Raw genomic sequence first — 5,768 nt, 5'->3', positions numbered from 1 at the left:
TTATTAATTCTATAACATCTGAGATTAAAATCTATGGAATTACAACCAACAAGCAGCCAAACACCTGATCAGATGCTCCTTCATGAGGCTGAGAAGAATCAATCTAAACTGGGATGAAGAAAATTAACTGAGAGGAGAAACCTCCTGATTGGATGACATGGACCCACCTGATCCATGTCAGCCTTGTTGGAGCAGAAAGAGGTGGATCAGAGGAATCAGTGGATCAAGACTCAGGTGGCAGATGAAGAATCTCTGTATTCACAATGGAGTCAGAGAAATCTTCCAACGTGAGAGAACGTGACAGACCATTTTATACTGAAGACAGGCTGTGCGTGTGTGTGTGCGTGTGTGTGTGTGTGTGTGTGTGTGTGTGTGTGTGTGTGTTTATGTGCAGACTTTTCCCTGGAACAACGTTTTTTATTTGAAGCAAGAAAGCAAGAGCCTCCAGATCAAAGTCAGAATTGATGATGATGTCATCAGGGCTTTGATAGTGTATTTATTTGTACCTAGAATTCTGTCTTTGATCTCAGGAGGATGTGAGAGAAACTCAACTTTAAAAAGTATATGAGAGCATTCAGCTTGGTTAGAAAACATTTTGACTGTTCAACAGTAGAGTTTGTTAGAAACAGTTTACAACACTCAGAATTAAATTGAAGATACAAAAACCTTCCACACTTAAATCCTGTCTCTAACTTCAAACTGGGGATGAACATTTTTATAATCAATCTGTCTCTATGTGATGGCCCTGCCATGGACTGGTGACCTGTCCAGGATAAACCCCGCCCCTCACCTGAGGGATAGGCTCCACCCCCACGAACCATTGCAGATCATCAATAACCAAAGCTACTAAGGAGGATTACAGAGTTTGGGAGTCAGTGACTTAATAGAGTCTAACAAAGGGTTGGACCTGAATGAGACAGTCACCCTTCAACATGGGGCCATGGCAGAGTGAACCAAGAACACTACAATGGGGGTGAGAGTGGAGCCATGATGGACTCACAGTTCATCACCTCCACCATCATGTGGACCACCTGATCACCTCTCCCTCAACCTCTAAACAACTCATTCCCTGACCGGGAATCGAACCCGGGCCGCGGCGGTGAAAGCGCCGAATCCTAGCCACTAGACCATCAGGGACCACACTGAGCTCTCCAACAACAGAGACTATACACAATGACTCAAGAACACAGGACTCTGTGGTCTCAGCTTGAGATGCAGAAGGTCCACCAAGACCACCAGACACCTCAGCCCCCTAAAGACAGTCCACCCCCAGGATCCTGCCCCCTCTGCTCCAACTCAGCCCTCCATTCATAACGTGACTTTCGCTACGTCCGAACTGCCAAGTACCAACCTACGTCCTCCTGCTACGACCTGAACATGGCGGCACCACTCAGACACCCGAGAAGATTGGTGGGGAAGCACGACCTCTGCTGGCAGAGCACAGACACCGCAATTAGGTAGACAGCACCAACGAAAGCCCCACCTGCTGGCCTGACTGTGGTACTGCACTCCACTCTGAACGCACCCTTCACTCATTCTCTATTATTAAGCACGTTAACGCACCTGTAAAGGTGTGTTCACATTATATACATATTATATATTTATGCTTGGCCGTTTTTGATGAACTTGGGCGGTACTCTGGTGCAAAGATGAGGTCATGGAGCTGATCTGGGAGCAGTCCTGATGTTAAATGCTGTGATGAAGGACAGTGTAGAGGAAAAATGCGTCAAATTTAAATTTTAAACAGTTTAACGTTGTTGGCAGGACTCCAACCTGAGCAGGGAGACCCCAATGGATTTCTAGTCCATCGCCTTCACCACTCGGCCACAACGACCACATTCACACACTTTTGTAGGAGACTGAAATTAGACAATGAAAGTTCATGTCAGCACAGTCAAACATTTTTTGTCCTCTCTCAAAGACAAACTATTTGTGTGTGTGTGTGTGTGTGTGTGTGTGTGTGTGTGTCAGTGTTGTGACTGAGCGGTGAAGAAGACGACCTTCTGACTCCATTTTCTTTGTTGCTCTTCTATCAGTTCCTCAGTTTCACTCATCAAGTGAAGCAGCTTTGACAGGTTTACTTCTCTGTGTGTTCACAACTTTGGTCTTTAAACTCCTGACAAACTCACCACGTCACACATTTGGTGAATTAAAGCAACAAATAATGACATCATGATGATTCAGGTTCGGGGGGCACGGCCTGGAGGAAGAGTGGCCGTCTAGCAGAGTTGCTGGTTCAGTTCTCACTTCAGCTGGTGACCATGTTGAAGTGTCCTTGAGCAAGACACTGAGCCCCTCATTGCCCCTGATGACCAGCATCCAAGACCAACAAGCTTCTGATTGGCTCTGATTCTCTGAGCCAAAATCCAACACAGGAAACAGAAACTCTTGAGGTTGTCTCACATTTTTTAAAGAAACTCAGCACAGGACAGTGATAGGAGGCTGGTTTCCTTGATGTGGGCTTCACCTCCACTGCTGTCCACATTTAAATGCTGGCTGATGCTGGTCCCCTGTTGAAACCTGGACCAGACCAGGGACCTTCAGACCTTCAGTCTAACGCTGTTCCAGCATTGGATGAAAAAGTCTGGTCCTCTCATCTTCTTCAACATTGACTTGTTCTACCAGGACAAGAGAATCTGAGCTTGGATGTCATTTAGCAGTCAAAGGCTTGTTAAACTGGTCAACATCAGCTGGTGTTCACTCTGATGATGTAGCGATGGTCTGGATTCTTCCTTCTGGAGCACCAAGCTGCTGGGAAGAAGCCTGATGATGTCAGAGTTGTGTTCAGTGGCTCCTGCTGGGTCCATTTCTGACAAATGGGCTCCAAAGAGTTCAGCTGTTTCAAAGGCTAAGAGAAAGCAGCACATCATGGCGGTCAGGAGACGAGGTGGCCGAGTGGTTAAGGTGATGGACTGCTGATCCATTGAGCTCTGCAGGCGTGGGTTCCAATCCCATCCTCGTCGTAGGAGACTTTGGTTTCTGCTCCTAGATTCTGGAACGACTCTGAACTGTGAGGCTTTGCAAGAGGAGATTCTGCAGCACCTGAGAGCTGCAGTTCCAGGACCCCACAGCACCACCTACTGAATTGGATGATAAAATGCATTTGTTGGACTTTTGTTTTTTGGTGACAGCGCCACCTATCAAATTAGATGATAGCAAAATACTACTTTCTAACTGTAGTATTAAAGGTTTATTCATTCATTTTAAACTTTTTGGAGGAAACAACTGTAAATTAACCAGCAGTTACTGGTGATGCTTCACAGTTTCCAAGCTCAAACGGCCTCCTGCTTGTTGGACTCACAATTTCCAAAAAATGTAGACATCAAAAGTCAAATCATGTTTTTGTTTGGTTTTGTGTTGTTTTGTTTTTTACTGGAGGAAAACTTCAAATTGTGATGATGTGTCTGACTTAGAAACTGAACCCCCAAAAATCAAAAAGTCTCCTTCTTCTGTGCCGTGATCTCTGAGCTGATCATGATTGATCTCATCAATAATCCTTGGCAGCCGACCAGTCACACACAGCCCCCCCCCCCACACACACACACTGAGACATGCAGCAGCTCACAGTAACTGCCTCAGTCACACAGCAGATAGACTCCTTTCTATAACAAGATAAGCAGTAGAAAATGGATGGAAGTGATGATGAACTGATGAACAGGTGATTTGTCCAAAAGTCAACATCAGATTCATTTCCAATCTGTGGAAGCAGTTTCATCTTGAGGTTCCAGGTAAGAACAGCCAGCTGTGGGCTGACACACATCTCTTCAGGAGCACTTCTATGCTCCAAACTTGCCAGGTTGAATTGTGTCTGTATTCTGAGGGCAGCAGGAGGACGGAGGAGTGAGGACACACACATTTGGAACTGAGAGCAGCTGTGTGTGGGATTTCCCCAGCAAAGATAAAACCAGCTCCTTCATGCTGGCTATGAAGGCTCACAGTCACACTGACCCAGCTACAAATACTTTGATATGCAACAGACTGGTTTCTCTTCTGGTAGTTTGTTATCAACTGTTGTCACATTTATGGATCAATTTAGCTGGTAAGATGAAGGCTCCAAAGGACCAGCTGGAGATGCCGGGGATTGAACCCGGGGCCTCATACATGCGAAGCATGCCCTCTACCACTGAGCTACATCCCCTCTGTCAGAGTCACTGTTTAACTGATGCAGCAACACAAACACAGACACAACATTTTTCTCCTTCATTTTAGGGATAAAAAGGAAGTCAGCCTGTGATCTCAAAGGCTCTGTGATCTCAGTAGTTTCACTGTGATGTCAGCCCACACAGCCTTAGACCACAGAGGCAAGTAAGGCTCCAGGAAGCTGAGGCTGCTCCGTTCTCAGTCCTGTCCAGAGTGAAGGTTTTCCTCTCTGAAGCTTTCCAATCCAGCCCAGATCCTCTCTGACTAGCAGGAGTCTTTGACCAGGAAATGAGAATTATATTGAACGTCTGCTCATCCTCAGAATGAAGTAAAAGTATTTGTGTTCCTAAAATAATCTTCAGATGTTAAGATCAATTATTAACATTGATTGACAGCTCTAAACTGACCCATCATCACTATACAGTTGCAAACTGAGGACTGGAATATTTAGAAATCCACAGTTGCTCATAACAACTGGTAGTACAAGTACACAGTAGAGACGACTGTAGGAAGTAGCAGTTGTGAGCCTTGAAAAAAATGCAGTAAAGACAGGAAGCCCCCATCACATTGTCAGTGTTTCAGTGACTGGCATTGTGAAGAGACTGAGACAAAGTCACGTTATGAATGGAGGGCTGAGTTGGAGCAGAGGGGGACAGGATCCTGGGGGTGGACTGTCTTTAGGGGGCTGAGGTGTCTGGTGGTCTTGGTGGACCCTCTGCATCTCAAGCTGAGACCACAGAGTCCTGTGTTCTTGAGTCATTGTTTATAGTCTCTGTTGTTGGAGAGCTCAGTGTGGTCCCTGATGGTCTAGTGGTTAGGATTCGGCGCTCTCACCGCCGCGGCCCGGGTTCGATTCCCGGTCAGGGAATGAGTTATTTAGAGGTTGAGGGAGAGGTGATCAGGTGGTCCACATGATGGTGGAGGTGATGAACTGTGAGTCCATCATGGCTCCACTCTCACCCCCATTGTAGTGTTCTTGGTTCACTCTGCCATGGCCCCACGTTGAAGGGAAACTGTCTCATTCAGGTTCAACCCTTTGTTAGACTCTATTAAGTCACTGACTCCTGCAAGGACAAACTCTAGTCAGTGTGGTCTCTGATGGTCTAGTGGCTAGAATTGGTGCTCTCACTGCCACAGCCTAGGGTTCAAGTCCTGGTCAGGGAAGCTGTGGATACCCTGAGGTTCTAGCCAACTATGGACTGATAGCTGACCTCCCCTCCTCTCTAAAATCCTGGAGAAAGCAGCTGCTAATCAGCTGAGTGACTTCCTCCATAACAAGAGTTGATTTGAGGGTTTCAGTCTGGTTTTAGAGCCCAGCACAGAGACAGCACTGGTAGAAGTCACTGGATATATAAATATATATTATAGATAAATATCGGCCGACTCATCAATGGCTGAGGAATACATTCAGTCAGTAGCATGACAGTCCTCTGAAGCTGTAACGTGAGCCCACTTCTACCGACTAGAGGAGAGGTAAAATTACACCTGAAATCTGAGGTTTGTCCCTCAAAAAGAACCGCGATGTACTAAAAGTTTCCTCCCCAGAATGATTCTATCAACAAACACTTTAAATTGATATTCTGGAGTTTTATTTCAGTCGCCTGGAATTTGCTGTGGAGTGAGTAAGA

General features: G+C 46.0%; 3 non-coding genes across 3 annotated transcripts; 1 reads left to right on the top strand and 2 right to left on the bottom strand.

Moving 5' to 3' along the window:
- Nucleotides 1–1,065: 1,065 nt before the first annotated feature.
- On the bottom strand, nt 1,066–1,137 carry trnae-uuc (transfer RNA glutamic acid (anticodon UUC)). Its single transcript has one exon. It is a non-coding gene; the product is annotated as a tRNA-Glu (tRNA).
- A 2,929-nt stretch (nt 1,138–4,066) lies between these two features.
- Nucleotides 4,067–4,138, bottom strand: trnaa-cgc (transfer RNA alanine (anticodon CGC)). The gene has a single exon. It is a non-coding gene; the product is annotated as a tRNA-Ala (tRNA).
- Nucleotides 4,139–4,936: 798 nt separating this feature from the next.
- trnae-cuc (transfer RNA glutamic acid (anticodon CUC)) lies at nt 4,937–5,008 on the top strand. The gene has a single exon. It is a non-coding gene; the product is annotated as a tRNA-Glu (tRNA).
- Nucleotides 5,009–5,768: the final 760 nt, after the last annotated feature.

Source organism: Aulostomus chinensis, chromosome 1 (genome assembly GCF_037954235.1).
Source record: "Aulostomus chinensis isolate RoL2024-O1b breed Wild chromosome 1, RoL_Achi_v1.0, whole genome shotgun sequence".
Taxonomy (NCBI): domain Eukaryota; kingdom Metazoa; phylum Chordata; class Actinopteri; order Syngnathiformes; family Aulostomidae; genus Aulostomus; species Aulostomus chinensis.
This window is presented reverse-complemented; position numbering and strand designations above follow the sequence as displayed.